Consider the following 26219-nt stretch of genomic DNA (forward strand, 5'->3'; position numbering starts at 1 on the left):
AAGTCACGCCTGCAAAATCCTCTCCTCCTATTGACGGAAATGAGAGGGAAAGGGGGAGTTTTGAGGGCGAATTTTTCAGGCGTGACTTTTTACTGTGCCGAGTCGAAGTACTCTCAAAAGTGCTATTCCGCCATACATTCTAGTTATCCTTTTAAAGTTTAAACGGATGAGAGAGAGAGAGAGAGAGAGAGAGAGAGAGAGAAAATGTATATATGGGATCAGGACATATCCCATGCCAGACCGGGGTTCCCTGAGCTGCACTTTATATCTTGTATGCATGTCGTGAGCAATGCATTCTGTGCCACATGCAATATTAATGTTTATTTTACAAAGTTCTCAGCAAGATTTTTTTAAACTGTCGTACTTAGGAAATATTCCTCTGAGCCCCAATCTGCTAAAATCTGAAAAGAGCCATTTTGGAGGTTGTTTCCTAAAAATGTGCTTGTTATTTTGTTTAGAGAATTTTTTGGTAATTTGTCAAATTTTAGGTTATGCAATGAGACATTCTGTCAACATCACAGTTTTATCATAAACAAATAATTTCAGTTATAACATTGTTTATATACATTTTAATTTGAGTTTTTTTTTTGAGATCTTAAAATCATCACATACTCATTGAAATTTAGTTTTAATTCAGTAAAACTGAAAAAAAAAATTCTGAAGGGTCTGAATTCTATCTTTTCTATTGATGTCAGACTCAGAGTTTTCTCATCCAAACATGTTCCACTTAAAACATTACATCACTTATTTTTCTATTGGTTATTAATATTCAGAATGAATCCTGCTGTCATTTGCCAGAATAAGACATTGGAGCGAAATGAGACTCAGGAGACTACGCTCTCTGAGCATGATGAGTCATTACCACACATATTTTTTAATTAGCCAGTGCCAGAGGCTAAGGCACACCTTCCCGACCTCATACTGTGAAACATACAAAAAAAGGGAAGAAAAAAGTAAATAAATGAGATCACTGAAGGTTCATTTTCATGAGGTAAATTAAAATCATAACGGTATTCAGATTTTCATTACGTCATTTGTTACAAATATCTGGAAGGTTCTGGTAAAGCATATTGTGTAAGGCTTTTTTATTAAGTCTTTAAAGACTGAGAGAAATCTCATGTCAAAGATATGACAGTTGTTTAGGGCAAAAAGAAGACAAAAAATTATTATTATATATATATATATATATATATATATATATATATATATATATATATATATATATTATTATTATTATTATTATTATTATTATTGCATCTGTTTGGTTGTAAATATTAAGTATGTAATATATGTGTCAATGACAACACTTTTTTTCTCAAACTAAATATTCTAAATATCCAATACAGACAATGACTTGAATTTTTCATGATGTTTTCAGTTTCTAAGTTATAATTCATTTTGATCATATTTGTGAGGCCACAAAGTGGGAGGCCATGTAAAATCACAGAGCGGGGTCAGTGCACAGTGCGCAAAGACACCAACTTTATGTATTCATGAGTCAAATAGCTACATACCTCCAAACTTTATTTGGCCTTCAGATCAGCTCAAGAACAGTGTGTAGAGAGCTTCATAGATTGGGTTTCCATGACTGAGCAGCTCCATCGAAGACTTGCAAAGCGTTGGATGCAGTGGTGCAAAGCACACCGCGACTGGACTCTAGAGCAGTTCTGGAGTTCTCTGGAGTGATGAATCACGCTTCTTTGTCTGGCAATCCGATTGACGAGTCTTTGGTGGTTGCCAGGAGAATAGTACTTGCCTGACTGCATTGTGCCAAGTGTAAAGTTTGCTGAAGGGGAGATTATGGTACGGGGTTGTTTTTCAGGGTTTGGGCTTGGCCCCTTAGTTCCAGTGAAAGGAACACATAAAACGTCAGCATACCAAGACAATTTTGGACAATTTCATTCTCCCAACTTTGTGGGAACAGTTTGGGGATGGCCAGTTCCTGTTCCCACATGACTAAGCACCAGTGCACAAAGCAAGGTACATAAAGACATTGATGAGTGAGTTTGGTAAGGAGAAACTTGAGTCACAGAGTCCTGACCTCAACCAGAACACCTTTGGGGTGAATTAGAGTGGAGACAGAGCCAGGCCTTCTCGTCCAACATTCTCGTCCAACATAGTGCCTGACCTCACAAATGTGCTTCTAGAAAAATGGTAAAACAAAATTCCCATAAACACACTCCTAAACCTTGTGGAAAGCCTTCCCAGAATAGTTGAAGCAATTATAGCTGCTAAGGGTGGCCCAACTTTTATAATAATTTCTCTCAACTTCCCCGACATCACAAATAGTAATCACAAAAACAGCCTTGAAAAGAGCCTTCAGGCTCCCAGATCTCTGCCATGAGAACAAGAAAAAGCTTCCCGTGAAGGCTCTGAGGCAGCAAACTTTCGTCCAATTAGAGATACTGGTCTCCCATACATGCCAATGTGAAAATTGCTATTAGTCACAGTCCTAGTTTGTGTGCTTTTTAGGTGATATAATCTCAGCACTCACAGCCCCATCTTTACTCTACTAAATTGAAGTGTTCAAGGGAAACAAAACACTGATGGCGGAGCGCTAGTGGGGGAAGTTTGCTGAGTGCTTCTGTCTTATCTGTGCTTACCAGGCCATGGTGTTAATGTGCGGGTCGTGGCAGATATTGCAACTTCCTGCTGATCTGTCTCCAGGTTTCATAATTTTCTTTTATAATGACTAAAGCTAGATTGGTGGCAGGACAGCTTGTCTGAGAACATCCCAGCTTGTGCCAAAACAAGCAACACTGCAGCCTTTATTTTAATTTTCCTGTTTACCTCAGCAAACTGCAACCTGCTAATCTTTGGCCATAACTTATACTTTAAGTCATAAAAACACTCTTATTGAAGCTCCTGTGCTTAATACTTTGTTTAATTTGCAATACAACGAAAACAGTTAAAGGGTTAGTTCACCCAAAAATGAAATTGTTGTCATTAATGACTCACCCTAATGTCGTTCTGCACCCGTAAGACCTCCGTTCATCTTCAGAACACAGTTTAAGATTTTTTATATTTTAGTCCCAGAGTGCAGTCTATGCACACTCAATGATTCCGAATCAATGATTCGGATCGCCAATGTCACGTGATTTCAGCAGTTTGACAGTTTGACACGTGATCCAAACTGCTGAAATCACGTGACATTGGCGATCCGAATCATTGATCGATTCACTGATTCATGGCTGTTTGAATCTTTATTTGAGGTTTGAAAACAAACGCGGAAGAGAAGACTGATGCTGAAAAAAAAAAAGTAGTTTTTGTTATTTTTGGACCAAAATGTATTTTCAATGCCTCAAGAGATTCTAATCAACTAACAGATGTCACATATGGACTACTTTGATGATGTTTTTATTCCCTTTCTGGACATGGACAGTACAGTGTGCATAGACTGCTTATGCTCTAGGACTAAATATAAAATATCTTAAACTGTGTTCTGAAGATGAACAGAGGTCTTACGGGTGAGGAACGACATTAGGGTGAGTCATTAATGACATCAATTTCATTTCTGCCTTTAAGCCAAAGAGCTACACTATGTTAGAAAGCTGCTTCTCAGAGTAGCCTGAGTTAGAGGAGCTGTACAAAGTCAGAGAAGTCAAGGAAGATGCCCAGACTTGACTTCTCTTGAGACGTAAAGCATTCAGGTGTATCCAATTTTCTAAGCTGGTCCACACAACTGGGTTCTTTTTCCTCTTATAATCTCTTTAAAGTTGCAGTAAAGCTGCTGTGTAACGACTGACTGGTCAAACTTAGTTTATTTCACTAGCATGTGTACATTTACATCTAGATCTTTAATTTTCTGGTCTTTACCAGGGTGTTGCTATGCCATATCTACAATACTATGTAAGTAGTGTTATGTAAGTATTTTTGGTTACACTTCATTTTAAGGTGTCTTTGTTATAGTATATTATACATTTAAGTACTCAGTTATATTAAGTAACTACATGTACTTACTATAGGGTTAGGATTATGGGTTAGTTGCACGTAAATATGCATAATTTATAGTTATTACTAAGGTAACAAAATGTAACATATGCAATGACACTGTAAAAAAATGTGTTACCAATTTTCTCTTCTGCTTGTGGAAATCATATGTCTAATAAAACAAAAACAAGCTGCACAATTTGAGATCTCATTCATGTCCGTAGCATAATTGGTGGATGAGTTATGAACGCAATGTAAGCAATATATGCATGAGCAATAATAATAGTAATATATGCCTTACCAAACACTTAAGCCTGTCACAATAATACATTTTGTACTGATAATTTAATTTCATACAAATAATCGTGCTTAAGTAATTTTATTGTTTTGTTCATGTAATTTACAGTGCATAAACTTTATGAAATTTCTAATAAGAATAGGCCCATATGATTTACTTTAATGCTGTGAAAAGTAATAATATTTATATAAATAGTTGTTTATGATATAATATAACTGCAATATAATTTCCCTTGTTTGGATGGTAAAATGTGATTGAAATTTAAACTGGCACAATTAATGCCACTGTCTCAAATAATTGAGATTAGCTATCAAATAATCACGATTAGACAGTTAATCAATAATTATGACAGACTTAGCAAGCACCAATTACATTTATCATACACTTGTAACTAAAACTTGTTAAAGTTCACCAACATTTTTGAATTGTCCTAATATAAAGGAGTCATGAAACGAGAAATCAACTTTCCCTTGAGCCTTTAATATATAAAAGTTCATTGTGATCTGACAACTTCCTTGTAAGTCAGAGAAAAGCTTTTATTGACACCATGCCCAGCAAATGCTTGATCTCAGAATATGTCACGGTGTGGAGAAACTCTGCCTCAAAAGATGGCAATATCCGAAATCCTTGTCCTTGTGGGGACATTTTTAGGTCCCCATGAGGAAAACATCTTCTAAATCACACAGAAGGAGTTTTTTTGAGAAAGTAAAAATGCAGAATGTCTCCTGTGATGGGTAGCTTTAGGGGCAGGGGCAGTGTAAGGGGATAGGATGTACAGTTTGTACAGTATGAAATCCATTACGCCTATAGAAAGTCCCCATTAAACATGAAAACACAACATGTGCGTGTGTGTGTGTGTGTGTGTGTGTGTGTGTGTGTGTGTGTGTGTGTGTGTGTGTGTGTGTGTGTGTGTGTGTGTACTTGTTTATATTACATTGTATTACATAATATTACAAATGTCCCCACAATGTAATATAAACCTGAGATTACCCACATTGTGTGTGCACGGTTTGCGGTTAAATCTACCGATTGGGCCGGCCAAGTAATAAAAAAATAACATTCATATTAATTGCGGATGGATGAGAGATAAATCATTGTGTTTCTTTGATAAAGACATTTTTCAAATCTGTGTGCGAATCATCATTGCGCTTGTGGGTAATTTTCACACGCTTTCAAAACAATTCCTCATGTGTATACTCAGGTAAGCCGAAGCTCATTAAAAATGCAAATCTTATCCCATCCTAGCCACGGGCGTTTAATTCCAAGTCTTCAGTGTGGCATGGCCATAAAAACTGAGTGTTCCATGAGAGAGGATAAACCAGAGTACAAAACAGCCTATTACTAAATCATTATGATGTTTTTGTATGTAAAACTACGCAAACTTCATAAGTTGACCTCGGACAACATTTTAAAGCCAGTTCATGACCCCTTTAAAGGCCATTCACAGACTAATTGTTCTAATTCTAGGAAGGTCCACAATGACAACAAGCAATATTGTTGGAATCACTTTCAGAACACTTATTTCCAACTGATAAACGATAAAAATATTGACAGCCAATCAGAATTCATCTGACTTCAAAGAGCTTGAGCATTTAAAGTGACAGATGACGTTATCAGTTGTTGATCTGGACTCTAATTTAGTTAGCAGCATTATCGTTCTTGGTGTGAATATAAATGCCTCATTCATTCATTCATTCATTCATTCATTCATTCATTCATTCATTCATTCATTCATTCCAAAACTTTCTTCTGTGAAACATAAAAGAAGATATTTTGATGAATGTTAGATTCCAAACAACACTGTACTTTCAAGTCATGGACAAAAATGTTTTCAAAAATAACTATTTCAAAAAAATATCATGCATGTTCATAACAACATGAGGGTGAGTGAATGATGACAGACTGCATTTTCCTTTTTTGGGGTGACAATTAGCAAGAAGCTAAAATAAACAATGCTATTCTAGGCCTCTAACCCTGAGAAACATGGCAATTGCAAAGTCCTAATCATATGCAAGACAGAAAGACTAAAGTGGGCAGGCCATTGGCAACATTTTAATTCTATAACAGTGTCTTTAACTGAATTCATGACAGAATTTCCGGAGGTTAAAAACAAGTGGAGTGGTAGCATTGTGTATGCGCTTCAGGGGATGGGTGGTAGATGCTGGTAGGCTGGGCAAAAAGGTTCTATGCCTTAGGTTATAAAAACCCAAAGGTGAAGAATAGCTCTCCACTAATGACAGGATTAAGAATAAGAGCCATTCATCTTACGCAGATTTGCCCCACTGCATTTCTGCACTCTGCGCTAACTGCACTACTTTTAATTGGCCAAGGCTGCGCCGAAAGATCCTCAATTAGACACTCAGTGGCAGATCTCCTGGGCTAAAGCTCTGGTGCGGAACAAAAAAACAGGCTTAAGACGAGCGGAAGCAAGAACAAAGAGAGGAAATGGCAAAAGAACCTGAAAGCTCCGGCCTAGACACATACACACACTTTCATCATTAAAAGAAGAACTCCGTAAAAGAGTCTTCTTGACATCGGAGCTGAGCGCATGTGGATTTCCACTAGCTTCTGCGAAACCTTGGGGGTCCGACTGACAGGTTTGTCAGATTAATGGATGACTTTCTGACTCTCCATCTTCTCTGTATGTTACCCGCTATGACTTTCAAAAGACCCTCACCGAGAACAGTGGAGACACATCATTGTTAGCGTGTGAATTAGAACCTCAAGGTGAAGGAATAGGATGGACTGCATCCAATACCGCAACAACCTTAATGAGATCATACTTCATCATTGACTTCACAGCTGACATGAACCACATGGTCCTAGTAGCACATAAATTGTGCATAGTCCTGCAGAGGATCAAACGTTATGACCTGCCAAAAGACAAAAGAGATAATGGAATGGTATATGATGGTTTATAATGTATGCTCATGCTGTGCCATTTTAAAACTACACCGTTACATGCACTTAGGCAGTTTACCCCTACTGGAGGCTCCTGGAACTACATTATGCTGGCAAAACGCATGCTTGCATTCAACAGTAATTTGACAGACTATTACAGTTTTTAACAATCGCTAGGACCAATTTCTCAATACTGAAGTCACTTTTTCAATACTTTTCACACAGTGAGCACAACAGTAGACTTTGTGGGCTAAACTGTGGTTAATCTATCATTGCTTTGACACAACCGTTTTTTTACAATCACCAGGACTCAAAATAGTATAAAATAATTATAAAATAAAAATAATTATAAAATAAAAATCCAACATTTCATTTAGTCTAAAATGTATAGTTATATTTACTTTTTTTTTCACTAAAATAATTTAGTATTCAAATAACCAATTATTTATTTTAAATATACTTAATACATTTGTGAAATTTCTTTCAAAATATTTGAGAATGGAGAATTACGGATCTGTTTCAAGAACCACAAATGAAACCACTGAAGAAATTGAGTAAGTGTACTCGATTAAAACAATGCACCCCTCCCCCACCCTCTTACAACAACTAGACGGTTGAGTGAGGCGGATATTTGAATTCTCTTCAGCCACCAGAGCAGTTTCTTCTTCTCAGCGTCACAGAATTGGGGCATTTCCTCTGTGAAATTCAGGTTTTGTTGAATCTATAAAAATCATTTCTGTGCTAAAAGGCATTTTATTTAATGCAAAACAACATAAAGGGACGCAGTGTGAGCCACCTTACGTTAACGTGTGACGTCTTTGAAACGCCTGCTGTGTTGCTGAAAACACAACTTTATTCGTAAAGATAATAAATAAAATTTATTTTGATGATAAAATCTTATTTAAACTGGGTACCAGGGACGTGCACAGGGGGGTTGCTCAGGTTGCCCGGGCAACTGCCCATATGCCCTTCTCGACTCACGTTGCCCTTCCGAGGTGGAAAAAATTTTTAAAAAATCGTACAATGGATGCAGAATTTCACGTAGGCCTAGATGCAAAAAAAAAAAATCGCAAAGCCTCATTCACTTTCATGTTCGGGTACCCGTCCGAAAGTGAAAGTCAAGCAATTGCTTGGGGCCCCGAGCTGGCCCGGGGGGCTCCAAGACAACGACAGGTTAAGAATAAAATGCAACGACAAACTGCTTGAGCGCCCCTTTGATAGTCAATGCAGTAAAGTGCAATGACACTGTTATCGGAATCCCCCTCAAGAGGGCCCTCTCAGTCGTCGTTGACAGCAGCCACCCAACCACGCGATCTCTGCCGGCAAAATACAAATCCTCCTCGGCGATCATGAAGCGGAATTATGCTTTAGGAAGCCAGAAAAGAAAAAAGAGAAAAAACAAGATAGTGGTAAGTGATAAATTACACAATATAAAATAGCTCTATTTGTACAAAAATTGTGTAATTTAGCAGCAGGTAGGCTAGCAAAAATATGTTTATGTTAGCTAACGTTACCTGCCTGACGTCAAATGCTGCTTGCAACGAACAGTTTTGTGCAACTTTTTTTTTGAACGGACGGAATATGGTTACTTACTGTAATATGTTTTTTAACGGGATAAGCAAGACGCAGATCTTTTCCAGAATAACTGTTTATTGTATTTAATGAGATAAAATTGCTATAGCTTTTGTAATAGGTTTTGATGAAAGTGGCATAGCATGCTATACTAACTATTTTTATGCTATGCATAAATAACCTGGAATAGTTAATATAGCATTAACTATTATTATAAACATTATTTAACCAGAAAGAGGCAGAGGAACATGATTTTTTTTTCATATCTTATCTTAATGTGCTAGTGTCGGGATATATGGTAGTAACAGTTTATACAAACATGATATTATTTTTATGAGTTACCAATGGATCTTGAACAGTTACTTTATTCTGTGTGGCAATTTTTACACTGTTGCATTTTGAAGTACAGTATCAGGACAACCCACATGTTTTACTGGTACTGTTTATTAACTATTTAACAAGGTATTATAGTCATCTGTTGCAACTTTATAATAACCATCCAGATAATGTTTAGACAGTTTACAAACCAACTAGTAACCCTTAATAAAGTGTTAGGAATATTTGGTCTGTCTATCTATGTAATGTTTATAGATGTTTTAAAAATGGTTTCTTAAAGTTTTACAAACATTTTTTAATCATTACCCGCTTATCTGTAGAAGGTTAGCCATGTCCATTTTGCTTGGGGCCCCCAAATTCCTTCTATCCGCCTTGGCTGAGCCTGCATGAGCAGCACCAGAAGGAGATTGTCGCGGTTGTCGGGTGAGACTTAACGTTGTCGGAAAGGTATAACAAACGGACGATCATAAACTGTTGATGGCAGTTAAATTAATATTGTCTTTTTTTATTAGACTATTGATATTGACTGGTTTGAGTTCTTTATTGGTATAGGCAAGGGAAATGGCCTCAAACGCACCATAATGCAGGAAATCACATCTACGAAAAAAAAAAATTCTTGGGGGAGAAACCCCCAGACCCCCATGCAAAAAAATGGCCCCACCTATAATATTTTCCTGAGCAGAACATAAATACCACTAGGGGGCATTGAAATAATAATGATAATGGAAATAACAATAATATGTAATTGGACAGATGATGAGGGGGGGTTTTTCGGTTGGGGGGGTGCCCTTTTTTAGGTCAGAGCAACTGCCCCTCAAAAATCCTGTGCACGTCCCTGCTGGGTACTGTTTGTTTATTGTCAGGTTAGGGAGTCTGGCACCTCGCAGCATCTTTCAGCTGCGAATGAAACGCAGGACGGTGGTCTCAAGTTCAAAGTCCACCCGCTGACCGCGAGTCCATCTCAGGCTCGAGAAACAGCGCTGATACGGTGGAAAGGGGATAACAGACCGGTTGATTACATTTGAATTACTTTTACATTTTTACTTTTAAAATGTTTGTTTAAATGTTGTAAAATATTCTTTACATGTCAAAACAGTATTATATGCTGTGTATATATGCAGTATTTTACAAAGGTTTAGTGGAAATTAAAGATATACTATACAAGTAAATAAAAACAGTTCATATCCGTTATAAATATTGTTTTTTAAATGTTTTTACCCAATTTTTCTACTCAATTGTATTTTCTAATGTAACAATGCAGTTACTCAGATCTACTTAATTTTTTTACTTACATTTGTTAAGTTCATAGGGTGTCTGTAATTGATTTCACTGATTTAAAATATACTCTTTTTTTTGTGTAAAAATGTTTCACCAAAAAAATTGAATAAATCATAGTAGAAGTTTTTAGAGTGTATTTCTCAATACTTAGGTCACCTATGTATTGAGGAAAAACTCTTCACACAGTTCTCCTAAATAACTTTCAGCTTGGCACAGCAGTTCATCTCACATTAAAGGGGTCATGAGTTGAGAAATCAAATTTTCCTTGATCTTTTGACATATAAGCGGTCATTGTACTATAAACATATCCTGTAAGTTTAAAAACTCGAAACTTCCTCGTTAGTCCAAAAACAGCTTTAATGAAACCAAGCTGCCCAAACGACTTGTTTTGGATTTTGTCACATTATGACGTAACGCCTCTACAGAAGAAGATCAACGCCTGCTTCTACATCATTGCCTCTTTAACCCCGCCCACCAATTCATCCATTTCATGCAGCAGTAAAGACGAGAGAGACGCAAACACAGGATTACTCCAGCAACAAAACGACAGAGCTGACTCTGAGGATTACAAGATGTTTTGCAGTGCTATGTTGTGGGAAAAACACAGTCTTTGCATTGCCTTACGGATAAAGCATGGGTGAACTTTATTTTTAATGAAGTTCAAGACACCATTTGCCGCTGGCTTTTCAGAGACACTGAAAATAAAAGATGATGTAGCAATTACATTGTTACTCACACTTTAGTTTTGTTCAAGATTACTGCATACTGCATACTTACTGCACACAAACATTTTGATCTATGTTTTCGACTTAATATCCAAATAAAATGGATTACTGATCTTCCCACATTTTCATTATATGATCAATTGTAATGAGCATCACCGTTTTCTGCAGAACGACTGTACAGCCAAATCAAATTTTGTTGCAATATTTTCCTGTTTAACACTGTGAAGTTGCTTTGAAACAATTGTCATTGTAAAAGCGATATATAAATAAACGTACTTGACATATGGCAACCACTGTAAAAAAAAAAAATGAAGAAACTCCACTGAAGAAAAGTGGAGCCGCCAACGTCCGGATATGGCGTATATTGTGTTATGAGCTCTACTAAGAACCAACCACCTAGGCTTTAGTTTCCAACACAAGTGGGGCAGGCTTGGTTGCAACACACAAGTACACAAGTTTGAGTAACAATGTTTTACCATGTGTCACAGTTGCAATTTTCCTGTCACAGGGTGTTTTGGGTTGTGTTTCATGTTCATGTTTTTGAGTTTGCCATGTTCATGTTTTTGAGTTTGCCATGTTCATGTTTTTGAGTTTGCCATGTTCATGTTTTTGAGTTTGCCATGTTCATGTTTTTGAGTTTGCCATGTTCATGTTTCTGAGTTTGCCATGTTCACTGTTACATCTCTCAGTTGCCATGTTCACGGTGATGTTTCTTAGTTTGCTTTGTTCACACTCACGTTCACATTTCCTGGTCTTGTCTTGACTCCTTGCCCTCATGTGATCCTGCCATGTGCTCCTTTGCCTTATGTTCTGTCTTATGTTGTCATTGGTTTATTGGTTAATCATTGTTCACATGTGTCCCTTGTCTTGTCATTAGCCCATGTGTATTTATGCTGCCTTCACGTGCAATAGGAATTATCGTAAATACGAATTTCCGAGGTAAAAAATTGCACATGAACGCCTTCCCATTTCAGAATTTGAATGCGATGAGCTTGTAATCACGACTTCAGAAGTGGGAATTATCAAATCTCCGATAGCATGTGAAGGCAGCAATAAGCCCTCATGTTTGCTGTGTCTTGGTCTGATACTGAATGTGGTTGGTGAGTTGGTGAGTTTTATGTTTAGCCATGCTAAGTCAAGTCATTGTTGTGCCACGCCAAGTCTTTGTTTTATGTTTGGATTTTGAATAAAGAAACTGCACTTCAGTTCTTCCAACTTGCTTTCAGTGGATTATGTTACAGAATATCAGACCGCCAACAATAGACCCAGCAGTTGCCCTCCTACGCCTTCGTCAAGGCAATCAATCCATAAAGGAGTATGTGGAGGAATTTCTGGAACTTTTTTTGGTTTCTGGACTTCAATGATTAGATGCTCAAGGATATTTTTTTTTAATTTTGGACTTAATGAGCACCTTGCTAATTTAATGCCTGAGAGCAGTTTGCTGTGGATGAGGAGCTCGACTATCCCACAGCACCCTCCACACCTAAACTTTTTCACGCACGGACTGTCATGTCAGGATTCATTCACGCCATGTCTGCCACATCTCCGATCCATGTCCAGAGCCAAGCCACAGCCCCAGACCAGTGCCCAGAGGTGGCTCCAGCCCTGAGAAGTGGTTACACTGAGAAGGTCTGGAAGGCCACGCTCCAGGGGCCAGTTTTTCAAAAGTAATCCACTAAGATTTTGGATAATGGATTGAATCAAATCTTGAAAATGTGTTTTTCAAAAGAAAAAACGGATTACATAATCGAATTAGATCACGTAATCCAATTTTGGTTTTGGGATTTGGATCACTTTGATCCAAAAAATCTGGATTAGACTGATCCCATCAGAAGGGTGGATTCAGCGTGGATTTCATGTATCAAATAATACTATATTTGGATCATGCAGTATCTTACAAGATATCCTATTTATTCATAAGGTTTTAATTTGATTTGTTCATCCGTCAGTCATTAGGTAGGCTTTAACGTATTCAGCCTTTCAGTAAAGGCCTACAGCAAAGTAGAAAGAGTTTGGCCTCATAAAAAAATCCCCAAACAGCTGTCAAAATTGACCAAAAACAATACATTTTATTCTGTCACTAATTGATATATATATATATATATATATATATATATATATATATATATATATATATATATATATATATTCATCACAATCGAAAATATTTTTGTTTTTAGAATATTTATTAGTGGTGCATGCAATGGTTACAGTACATCTATACTTGATACTTGTTATAAATCTCCTCAATGTCCAGTGTTTGTGTTGTAAGTCTCAGAGGATGGGGTGGGGTTTTTCTTGTTTGTAATTTTTTTTAAATGTGTGTGTGTTTTTATTTCAAATAAAAATAAACTTATATTGACCCGACACTAGCTATTCTACGTGTTGCTCTTTACATATCTATTGTTCTAAATTGTGATTTCCTATCATGTTTGAGCACTGGTTATCCAGATTTGGTGATCCTGAAAAGTTCCTATCTGGATCAGATTGATCCAATCCGATGTTCCTTTAAAAAACTGGCTCCAAAAGTAAGATGGATTATGTGATCATGGATCGCACAAAAAGGATTACTAAATCCGGATCAATTTTATCCAGATTAAACCTTTTGAAAAACCGGGCCGAGGATCCTGACCGCCTGATCCGCTCATGCTTCTCGATCCTGATCCGCCCATGCTTCCCGATCCTGATCCGCCCATGCTTCTCGATCCTGATCCGCCCATGCTTCTCGATCCTGATCCGCTCATGCTTCTCGATCCTGATCCGCCCATGCTTCAGGATCCTGATCCGCCCATGCTTCTCGATCCTGATCCGCCATTGCTTCTCGATCCTGATCCGCCCATGCTTCTCGATCCTGATCCGCTCATGCTTCTCGATCCTGATCCGCCCATGCTTCAGGATCCTGATCCGCCCATGCTTCTCGATCCTGATCCGCCCATGCTTCTCGATCCTGATCCGCCCATGCTTCTCGATCCTGATCCGCCCATGCTTCTCGATCCTGATCCGCCCATGCTTCTCGATCCTGATCCGCCCATGCTTCAGGATCCTGATCCGCCCATGCTTCATGATCCTGATCCGCTCATGCTTCTCGATCCTGATCCGCCCATGCTTCACGATCCTGATCCGCTCATGCTTCTCGATCCTGATCCGCCCATGCTTCTCGATCCTGATCCGCCCATGCTTCATGATCCTGATCCGCCCATGCTTCTCGATCCTGATCCGCCCATGCTTCATGATCCTGATCCGCTCATGCTTCTCGATCCTGATCCGCCCATGCTTCACGATCCTGATCCGCTCATGCTTCTCGATCCTGATCCGCCCATGCTTCTCGATCCTGATCCGCTCATGCTTCTCGATCCTGATCCGCCCATGCTTCTCGATCCTGATCCGCTCATGCTTCTCGATCCTGATCCGCCCATGCTTCTCGATCCTGATCCGCTCATGCTTCTCGATCCTGATCCGCCCATGCTTCTCGATCCTGATCCGCTCATGCTTCTCGATCCTGACCGCCCATGCTTCTCGATCCTGATCCGCTCATGCTTCTTGATCCTGATCCGCCCATGCTTCTCGATCCTGATCCGCCCATGCTTCTCCATGCTGATCCGCCCATGCTTCTCGATCCTGATCCGCCCATGCTTCTCGATCCTGATCCGCCCATGCTTCTCGATCCTGATCCGCCCATGCTTCTCCATGCTGATCCGCCCATGCTTCTCGATCCTGATCCGCCCATGCTTCTCGATCCTGATCCGCCTATGCTTCATGATCCTGATCCGCTCATGCTTCTCGATCCTGACCGCCCATGCTTCTCGATCCTGATTCGCCCATGCTTCTCGATCCTGATCCGCCCATGCTTCTCGATCCTGATCCGCCCATGCTTCTCGATCCTGATCCGCTCATGCTTCTCGATCCTGATCCGCTCATGCTTCTCGATCCTGACCGCCCATGCGTCTCGATCCTGATCCGCCCATGCTTCTCGATCCTGATCCGCCAATGCTTCTCGTTCCTGATCCGCTCATGCTTCTCGATCCTGATCCGCCCATGCTTCTCGATCCTGATCCGCTCATGCTTCTCGATCCTGATCCGCTCATGATTCTCGATCCTGATCCGCTCATGCTTCTCAATCCTGATCCGCTCATGATTCTCGATCCTGATCCGCTAATGCTTCTCGATCCTGATCCGCCCATGCTTCTTGATCCTCATCCGCTCATGCTTCTCGATCCTGATCCGCTCATGCTTCTCGATCCTGATCCGCTCATGCTTCTCAATCCTGATCCGCTCATGCTTCTCAATCCTGATCCGCCCATGCTTCTTGATCCTCATCCGCTCATGCTTCTCGATCCTGATCCGCTCATGCTTCTCGATCCTGATCCGCTCATGATTCTCGATCCTGATCCGCTCATGCTTCTCAATCCTGATCCGCTCATGATTCTCGATCCTGATCCGCTAATGCTTCTCGATCCTGATCCGCCCATGCTTCTCGATCCTGATCCGCCCATGCTTCTCGATCCTGATCCGCTCATGCTTCTTGATCCTCATCCGCTCATGCTTCTCGATCCTGATCCGCTCATGCTTCTCGATCCTGATCCGCTCATGCTTCTCAATCCTGATCCGCTCATGCTTCTCAATCCTGATCCGCCCATGCTTCTTGATCTTATGTTACAGTTACAGTTACAGATTGCTTGATATGTATTTATCCTGTAGATCCGCAGTCAAATTGTAAAGAGTTGTGATTTCCTGTTCTTTGCTTTGCCATTTTTTGAGGTTAATAAGTTGTTTACCGAATCTGTAAGAAAGCACGGAAGAAAACTGCTTTTCTTTATTCTGATACCTATTTTTATGTTCCACAGAGAAAGCCATACATGTTGAAACGTTGGGAATCCATGAGGGTGAGTTAATTTATATAATTATTGAATAAATGTATATATATATATATATATATATATATATATATATATATATATATATATATATATATATAATTATAATTATTATTATTATTATTATTTATTTTTTATTTATTTTTTTGAGGGGGTGAACTATCCTTTAAACTACAGTTGAAAAACTATTAGACATTTGAAATTACTCAATGACTAATTGAGAAATTAAACCCAAATGATTGTTAAAATTATTTAATAAAAAAGTGGTTAAATATTGCTGTTTATTATAACATTTAAAATAAAAATGATTAAATATCATTTAAACAACCTAGACACATTTGAAAAACATGCCCCTTTCTTAATTTTTTGGCACAAAAAAAAAAATGTTGAATGCTTTGTTCAGTACAGTTTATTTTATGCCCGTTCACACACATTTTAATTACAGGTTAAAAGTGGTTGTTTTTTTTTGACTATTATTATTATTATTTATTTATTTTTTTTGTCACTCACTGGACATTTCACTTTGAAAGTGTTGTGAAATAAGCAACTTAACAGAAATATATCCAGAGCAGACTTTTTTTTTTTTTTTTTTTTCAGTGATCCTGGATTTGACTTTTAGTGTTAGTTTTTACATTTAGTTTTTTGCTATTATTTTGAACCTAGGCTACAATGACTGTTTGGCTAAAATGATTGCTCTAATCGTAAAAAGGTAAAAAATATTGAGATATTTTTCAATACCAATAGTTTCTTTTCAGTTATTATAATTCTAACATCTGATGTTCACACTGAACGTCAGATGTTAGATGTTAAATTATAAACGTGCGGTTCCTCTCGTACTGAGCAGGATTACTATTGCAACGACACGGACATCAGTAGGGTAAAACTAACCTGTCTCACGACGGTCTAAGTGTGAACATGTGAACATCAGATGTTAGAATTAGTGTGAAAAAGAACATTTCTTTCTTTCTTTCTTTCTTTCTTTCTTTCTTTCTTTCTTTCTTTCTTTCTTTCTTTGTACCCATTTCATGCTCCTGTATGAAAATCCAATAAAATCCTATCTTTTTTTCTTTGAAAACTACATAATTTCTTTTTGACAAGCAAAGGGTACTTAACAAGTCATGTCTCTTAAATTATAAAAGAAATTATAACACAGCTTTTTTCACTTACAGCTAATTTGCATGCATAAAAATGTCTAAAATATTCATGACTATGTAAGTAGGTCAAAAGGTGGACATGGTATTAATCGTCTTCCCCAAGATTGCATTCTCCTCTGTGTGGCAAGAGTGTGGTAGACCTCCGTTGTGTGTTGATTTGTTGTGCATTAATCCAAGGAAATGTCAGGAGATATTGACCCAATACATAGTGAGACATAAAGGGTCATAATGTCACGGATGTACAATGAATACATCCCATCTGTTTATATCCTTGAAAGTGCGACAGGCCGGGTCAATGCCCAATTGCCTGGAGATTGACGTGAGAGGTTTGATTTCTGTTATCAGTATGTATGATAAGTGAGGGCCACGCTGACGCTGAGCAATAACTTCTTGATTACATAGCGCGTCTGTCATCTCAATCCGAAAGTGACTCTAACAAGCTCAGCAGCGAGCTGGGGAATACACTCTTTTATGAGCTCGGAGCCTAGCGAGATGCAAGGTGCCGTTTGATGCGCGGAGCCGGTAATGAGCGCGTGTCCAGTGTCACACACCACGATGTCGATCAAAGTCAAGGCAACCATAGCAACACTACATTTTCGATAGCACACCGCCTTGCCTTTTTTATAGGCTCTAATCACATTTAGAGAGGATGAGAGTGTAATGATGCTGCAGGTGGCACTGTTGAGAATGAATATTTGTAATGGCAGATGATACGATACTTCACGTACCCACCTGACACGTGTCCTAAATAGGTGTGATGCGACAAGTTTCCAGTGACAGGCAATTTTTCTGTCCACGGTGAATGCAGAAATGCTGTGTGATGTAACACTGTAGACTAGAATATAGCCTATTTGAGTTATGAGAAGTGGGATTTCATAGCCCAGTTTGAAGGCTGGAAATTCCATGTCCATTTTCATCCATTTTTACAATTCCAAACATACAAATTGCAAATGATTAATCTCCAAAAAAAATCTTAAAAGGACAGTTAACCTGGAAATGAAAGTCCTGCCCTAATTTACTCACCTTCAGTGAAGATATTTTGGTAACACTTGACAATAGTTTCATTTGTTAAAGGTGCATGTAGTGTTTTTGAATTAAAATATCCAAAAACCACTAGGCCAGTGTAATATATTTTGTTCAAGCAGCACTTGGTTACTTTTGCTTTCGGGGTCCCCCTACAGTTTGGAAAAAATAATGTCCTCAACTACTGTCGTAAGATCTGTCATCCTACATCAGGGGATGCCACCGCGCATGCATTTGTTGACATGACAACCCTGATAGCCCTGAACTAGTGATGCGTGGGTCGTCTCATAACCCGCGGACCCCGTATGTCTATTTAATGGTCGAGGGTGCGCGGCGGGTTGTAAAAATATATACAGTGGTGCGGTGCGGGCCAAATAACTTCATAAAAGTGACGCCGCGGGTCGGTGCAGCACTAACAGTTCCCCTGGACACTGCAAGAGGAGTTAGAGTTCTTCTGGCGTCGCGTGTGAAATGTCTTCATCCCAGGTAACGTTACAGTCAGTGGCATATGTTTCAGCATGTCATATGAATATAATTTCATGGGTTTTATTTTTTTCAAACGCCAAATAATCACAATGCTCACGTTTACAAGCCAGCGTCATTATAGTAGTCTATTGGTTACCGTTTTACAGAATCTATATGATACTTCAGTTCAATGTTTGAGTGGTAGCTCACCGTAACAAGCAGGACAGCATCGGTCGGGCACGCCTCCTTCAGCTCACGCCGACGAGCAAACGCTGGTCACATGTTGATCCTCTTCCTGCCTTTAATCCCATCACTTTTTCTTTTCCTCTTATTGCTTTCCTCCAACAAAACCTTTTCTTTCTTATTTGTCTGTGCTGCTTCGGACATGACTATATTATCCGACGAACAAAGTTGGGCTCGCACGTCCGAATTTAAGGAAGTGTGGGTGTTGGTGGAATTGACGTATATGCCGTACAGCAGTCGAATTTTGTAGTTCTTTTTGTTCTCGGGTTACTACCCGAAACCCGAAGTTTAAAAGTACGATTAAAAACGATACAGACCCCATCAGGCTATGGCAGACGTGTCATTCAACCTATTGTAAGTCGATTTATCATCACAAGAGTCACAAGATCACTGCACGTCGGACCCGCAATATTCCCGGAACATTGCCGGGTCGCCTTCTGTGCTAAAGCAACCACGTCCTGGAATGGATCACCGAATTCGACCCAGGTCGGGGACCTAGTAACATTGCGGGATATGTATCAGAGTCGCCAAGGAAGCGGAAAAGAGAATTAAGATGGCAACGCAACGGGCAAATCAACAAGACAAAAGTAAATATTGGAGTGGCCTTTCCAAGATGGAAAGAGCTCACGAGGAGCAACGATTTTAAAAAGAACGCTGACGTTGCCTGCTTTCTTCTCGACAGGTAACATTAATTCAGCCTATTTGTGTATATTGGAAGTTTTATTGTTGCTTGGCTAATTATATTATGGTGTGCTGTGCATAACACTAGAACGACGTCTAGGATAGTTTTCCTCACGTCAATGATGAAAAAGTATTGTTTACCTTATAACATAAATCCGTGTTCTATGATGGATAACATGAGATTAATATTTTAATTGCATTATAATTTGTTTGCCTTATGCTAGTGATGTCGTAGAATATACAGAATAACGATAGCACTGATAAAAGTTACTTTACTAAGGGTGCTTTCACACCTACCTTGTTTGGTCCGGATTTTCGGACTTTTCAGTTTGGTACGAACCAAAATTACAGGTGTGAAACCTCCCCCGGACCATGGTCCGGACCAAACAGACGAAATTTGGTCCGACAAAAAGAGGTAGTCTCGGTCCGGACCAAACAGAAAAAAGGTTCGGTTCGTTTCTTGTGTGAAAGCATTTTCTGTATAGTTCGGACTTTCAGACCATTTACAGGAAGTTCTGGTGTAGGATTAGTGAAAAAACACAGATTAAACTCACTGCACATGTGAGCAGCAGTGATGGAGCGCGCAGCATTTTAACCAGAACCGCTGTACTTATGTCAGCTCGCGTGAACAGCGTGCTCTGCTTGACTATATGAGTTTCGGTTTATTTATGAGACCGCTCCAGTTCATGTGCAACGCAAATGATCACTCCGTCACGGGATGTCTGCTATATTATTTATTTAAGCTTATTTATTAAATTCAGGCAAACGATGAAACATTTATTAAAATTAAGATACAAAATAAAGCTTTCTACAAAACAAATCTTAATGTCTTTGACATATATTGCACATCTGTGCATGTTTCATAATCAATTTAGCCTAGATGAAATTTAAAAATAACATTATAATATTTAAACATAACTATAAAATAAAATACATTGTTTGGCTAAAAAGCCTATCTTTTAGGAGCTCCTCCTTTCCTGTCGGCGCCGATAAAATGTTTGCTCAACGAGGACGTTCATTTGGTGAATTTGCCTCGAGTATAGTTGGTGCTGCAGATAGTAATGCCATAATATTAACAGTATTGGCAACGATGGGTCTGCTGTTCATTCTTGTCAAAAGTTAGCCGCTGAATTGACAACACACTGACGTCAGACGCACGTCCGCTAACAAACCAATCAATGTTAAGATGCAGCCCACATAGATGATGACGACAGGACGCCAGTGCGTCATGTAAAGTTCTTTGGTGCGCTGACATAACTGCAATGTGAAAGCAAACCAAAACGAACCAAATGTCCAAACACAAACTTTGGTTCGGACCTTAGTGCGGACTTTCAGGTGTGAAAACGCCCTAAGATTAGCTTGCATTCGTCTGGGAACCTGATAGCTGATGTTAGCAATGAAATGGTAAAAAATAACGAAAACGTAAAAATATTATTCATTTTACATAGATTAATTTAATCATAGATCATCTGGCAAATTAAATAACTGCAAATTATAATAGTTTTCAAAAGTTACCTCATCACATGAAGCAACACTCACCGAAGAGGTCAAACTGGAAGCCATGACTAAATCGGCCACCGTAGAAGTTGAAACGAAATCGAAATTGAGAGGAACAGAAACTATTATTCACTGGATGGTCATATACCTTTTCACCGCTAGACGGGGGAAAATATCACACAGTGTAGCTTTAAATATATCTAATATGATTAACAGAGCTGCGTTACCTCATACTCATGACCCGAAAGGCGGAAATAGCGCCCGCAAATGTGTCTCGTCATAATAAAAGTCCAGCTGCTCACGAGGCGTGTGTTGTTCATCTTATTAACAATCGCTCCAGCGGCCTTGCTCAGCTCCTCAACACTCGGTCCTGCTCTGCTTCATACTACAGTAACATTAATAATCGCATCCATCAAAATGATTTCTGCCAGAGTCCTATCCTGATTCTTTTCCACTGGCTGTGTCCCAAGATTCTGTGCTCAAACTTGCCAACATCAAACTGCGCCTTTGTCATGAATAGGCGCCCTCTAGCAGACGGAAAAGTTACATAGTGCACCTTTAACATTAGTTAACTATATTAGTTAGCACTAACTAACAATGAACAATAGCCTATACATTTTTAAAATTCAAAGGTGGATTTGTTAACAATTGTTAAAGTCCCCCTAAACTCATCCTTGATCACCAAAATGTACATATTTTTAACATATTTTAACATATTTTCCCCCTGGAAAAAAAACGTCTTGAATGTTACTACACTCTTGCTTCATTAAATATAATGCGGGTTCATGAATATGCAAATGTGCCCCATCCCCATTCACTCACACCAGCTCAGAGACCACCTCTCTCAACTTTTACAAGTCACTGTAGTAAACGCTGCACAAAGGTATCGCTCTTAACATCGTCGGAAACCTAACGTTAATAATCATGTGTATCCTTTTGCTTAGAACATGTTATCAAACAGCTAATAATGTGTTGCTAATGTTACACAAACCATGTTACCATTCGCCCTCTCAATCTGCCTTCTAACAATCAGCATCCTTAGAAACGTTTGAACATCATAGAACGTCAGTGGAGAAGGCATAGTTCATCATAACATCGTAGCATACATCATAATTCATGATCATCACGCACTTTTGAAACTTTCTTTGGTTCACTGCAGTTTTAAGGAGAAAATACTCAGCAATGGGGTTGATTTGTGAATTTGGTTTATCTGAAAGCATATTAAAAACACCACATAGACATATAAACGTTTAAAACTTGATTTTCACCAAAGGTGGTCTTTGATGCACTATAAACTAACATGAACAAACAATGAACAATTTGATCTTTACTAACTAATGCTTACAAAGGTTAATGATGGTCATTTTTAGTTAATGTTATTAACCAATGAGACCTAATTGTAAAGTGCTACTGTCTATGTTTGCATCCACCCAAATTATCTGTCAGTAATCAGATGGCTAGATGGCTCAATCGGATGGAAAAGCATCGTCAATCAGTCCCATTGAGCACAATATAAATTAAACTTTGATCAGAATGAAAGGGGTGGTGTTAGACGCTTGAATATGACTATGACCTCTTAATCACATTCAAAAATGTGATAAGAACATGCGAGAGAGCTATTTTATAAAAGAGGTCTGTTCACATTGACGCCTTATGAATACGACATTAGCAATGGCTTTCTCCAGTTCTGAACACACTCCATTGAATGCTTCAGAAATACATCAATACACAAACAAAAATGTGAGTTTAGGGTTCATTAACAAAATTTTCAAAATCTGAAATCAGACTGGATTCATTCAGATTTCAGATTCATTCAGATTCATTTCAGACAGCACACACACACACACACACACACACACACACACACACACACGTTTGTTTTTGTGACATATGGGGACATTCCATAGGCGTAATGGTTTTTATACTGTACAAACCGTATTTTCTTTACACTGCCCCTTTTATAAGCCTTTTGAACAGTGGGGACATGGCCAATGTCCTCATATTTCACCCTCTCCTTGTAATACCTGTGTCATACCCATGTCATTATACACGTTTGTGTCCTGATATGTCACAAAAACATGCCCCCCCCACCCACACACACACACACATTTAGTTTTCATGTTTCATGGGGACTTTCCATCATTTATGCATGTACCATATCTACAGAAAGTTAATGAAATGCACTGAAACCCAGCCTTCTTCAAAAGATCTTCTTTTGTGTTCCACAGAAGAAAGAAATGCATATGAGTCAGAATGACTCGAGGGAGGGTAAATTATGATTTTCGTTTTTGGGTTACAAAATAGGTCTCTTCTGTAGACCACAGTGGCCAAGACTTGCGACAGGCATACAAACACACCTAAGCATCATTATGCTGCAAGCTCAAACTGTCTGAGAGCTAAACTGACTAAGCCTTGCGTTTTGCTGGTCTTCTGACCATCAAAGAGAACTCGTATTGTCAGACACTCAGGCTACCAGTTTAAGCCCTTCTCCCAAAAATCATCTCTCATGAATGCAAGTAGGGCAGCCTTCTGAATTTGATGAGAGTGGGCAAGAAAAGTGGTATAAAGTGCATGAGGGAGAGAGTGTCTTCACTTACAGACAGGAACTTTGATCTCTGTGAGGTTCCCACATTGATGCATTATGGGCATTATATTTTACTGCATCCAATATAATGACCTATTGAAATGATTAGATTGATGGAACATTTGGAACAGGCTGGATATCTGCTTTTAGAAAATAAATGTGAATAAATCATAAATGTGAACAAATTACCAGAATAATTAGGCTAAATAATATCTTAGCAGGAAGGAATGCACAAACATGTATAACTCAGATATTTATCACAGAATGCTTTTTTTTTTTTTTATTGAGCAGCATGACTTCATGAACTGGACAAATGAACCGAAGCTGTGATCGGGGTGTTATCCTATATTTGTTAATTCATCTGGTTTACAAACCCAACATGCATAGCTCATTAAAACCAATTGAGACACTCAGAATTAGGCTAAGGTATCGTTTTTATGGTCTCTTGTCATAGGGAAATCAGTCTTTGCAAGATCTCAATTCAAAACATATTTTTAAATACATAGGCTACCCAAAGCGAATTTAGAAATGCCATGGCAGATTTAAGACTGTAAAGACAACTTACCTTCATTCAAAACTCCAGGTCAGCTATAAACGAATTTTCCTTTTCTTTTTCTTTTACAACGTGTGATATGACAAGTAGTTGCGATCTAAGGCAGTTCCATTCAGTGGCAGACTCGACACCGAGCTCTGTCCAGCGTTCTGAAATGCTTTGCTGTGTATTGATTTCACTCTTCTGAGAGCTTGCGTCATTGCGTTCTCAAAGAACGTTCATATAACAGTTGTTGCGTTCCGTCCGCGCTAGTGTGCGAATTATAGCCTACAATGGCATTAGCAAATAACTAGAATCATTGCGGTTTAAATTGAGGTGACTGACTCCAAAACTATTTTTTCCTCTCTCTCCTTTTAAACGGGTTGCGTGATATACTGTAGGCTACATGTGTTGTGTTAATCTTGAGGTAAAGTGATAACTACAATTTAGACACAATTTTGACCGATGTAGGCTATAGGCTACGTCAAATAGCCTATTGGTTCTAAAGGAACGGCGTACTGTTGCTATGGGTACAGCCTTATAGGCGAACGCAAATTCTTTTGGCAAGACTCCATTTTTCGTTAAGTGAAAATGCTACAGTTTTGGTAATTGAAAAGTAGTTTGAGACGTATATCAAATACGTCTTCTGTAAATGTAATATATAGTCTGCAATTAAACTAGTGTATATTCTTTAAGACCCCTTAACAATTTGTTTGATTGACTGCCCTGAGGAGGGAGGTTAAAGCCTTGAACCCCCAAACCCATAATTCGCAAAGAGGTATGCGCCAAGCGAATCTTTGGCCGCTATGTCGCGTCTCACTGCCATGCGCCATGAGCGTTGCGTCTTAAGACGGCGCTGTCAAGTAAAAAAAAAAAAACAGTTAAACTTCTAAACACCTGGGATTTGTTCCATTTCCTTGCACTCCGTTTTGCTGTTTTTGAACGCAAACACGCGAACGGTCTGAACGGCCCCCTTTAGTGAACAACAGCTTTTACTTTTTTCTCGTTTTATTTTGTGTGTCCTAAGCTACATTTGTCGCTTGCTTAAAATCTCATTTGTATCGCATGAGGCAGCGCTGTCGATACAGGCTCGGTGGTCTCTTGGATCGGAAGCAGTCGCAAAGGAGTAGCCCAACTCTGAATACTAATTTCCTCATGCCCTTCGGTATAAGGCGGCCTTGGTACAGGTAGATGGCAGATTTTTTCCCCCACATAACTGGGGAAAACAGACTCTCACGAGCTCACTATGACCGGTGCGCCGAATCCAATGAAGCAGATGTGGAATCGATGAGTGAATATCAATAGCCTACAAAATGCCACTGCGCTATTGACACATAGAGTTGACTCGACTAAAGAGAATGTTAATCGCCTCGTATTTAACTTGAAGCCTTACCTTTTAAGACGACAAGCCTCCTGTCAAGGTTTTGTGAGGAGAGAGTGTTGGTCTGTAGATCTCATTCACTTCAGAACTGCAAAATCCAGCACTGCGGACGCGTCCGGGCATCAAGCAGCAAATGCCCGCTGCTGGAACAAGCCACTGCGGCAGCTACAAATCTCCCGGTCCGAATGAGCACACGGTGATTAATTCAAGTCTAAAGCGTGATGGAGAGTTCGTATTTTTTCCACATTCGTTCCGTGTTTATCCCGCTCTGAACCAGAGTGTCTATACTTCTCACCACCAAGCGGTGGACTGAGCAGCAACCAGTCAGATGCTGTCAGACACACACATACATGCAAGGAGTTGTGTGTGCGTGGAGGTGGGGGTGATTGACAGGTTGTTATTATTCCCATTTGTGGTGGAATTCGATTATTGTGGCGTTATTTGCTAACCCAAATCATTTTTCATCTTGTTCACCATATTTTCACTATTCATGGTTTAATATGCAAAGTATTATATTAGTTATATTATAAGTAGATATGTCAACTGTGCCTCTCGATCGATTTCAAATAAGTTTTTCTGTGATTTTATAGAACCTTTCAGAGTGAACAGATTTTTAAAGAACCAGTGTGTGTGTGTGTGTGTGTGTGTGTGTGTGTGTGTGTGTGTGTGTGTGTGTGTGTGTGTGTGTGTGTGTGTGTGTGTGTGTGTGCCCTTGTTTATATTACATTGTGGGGACCAAATATCC

At 39.1% G+C, this 26219-nt stretch overlaps 1 protein-coding gene across 2 annotated transcripts in view; it reads right to left on the reverse strand.

The window, feature by feature from the left end:
* elfn1b (extracellular leucine-rich repeat and fibronectin type III domain containing 1b) overlaps positions 1-25783 on the reverse strand; it is a 146282-nt gene extending 120499 nt beyond the window's left edge. Inside the window, exon 1 of one of the 2 annotated variants that reach the window (XM_067442094.1) lies at positions 25487-25783. The gene's annotated coding sequence lies outside the window, so the exon portion shown is untranslated. Of the gene's footprint in view, positions 1-24126; positions 24201-25486 lie in introns of those variants that run through there. The other variant, XM_067442096.1, reaches the window with a different exon arrangement.
* Positions 25784-26219: the final 436 nt, after the last annotated feature.

This window comes from Pseudorasbora parva, chromosome 4 (assembly GCF_024679245.1).
Source record: "Pseudorasbora parva isolate DD20220531a chromosome 4, ASM2467924v1, whole genome shotgun sequence".
NCBI classification, from domain to species: domain Eukaryota; kingdom Metazoa; phylum Chordata; class Actinopteri; order Cypriniformes; family Gobionidae; genus Pseudorasbora; species Pseudorasbora parva.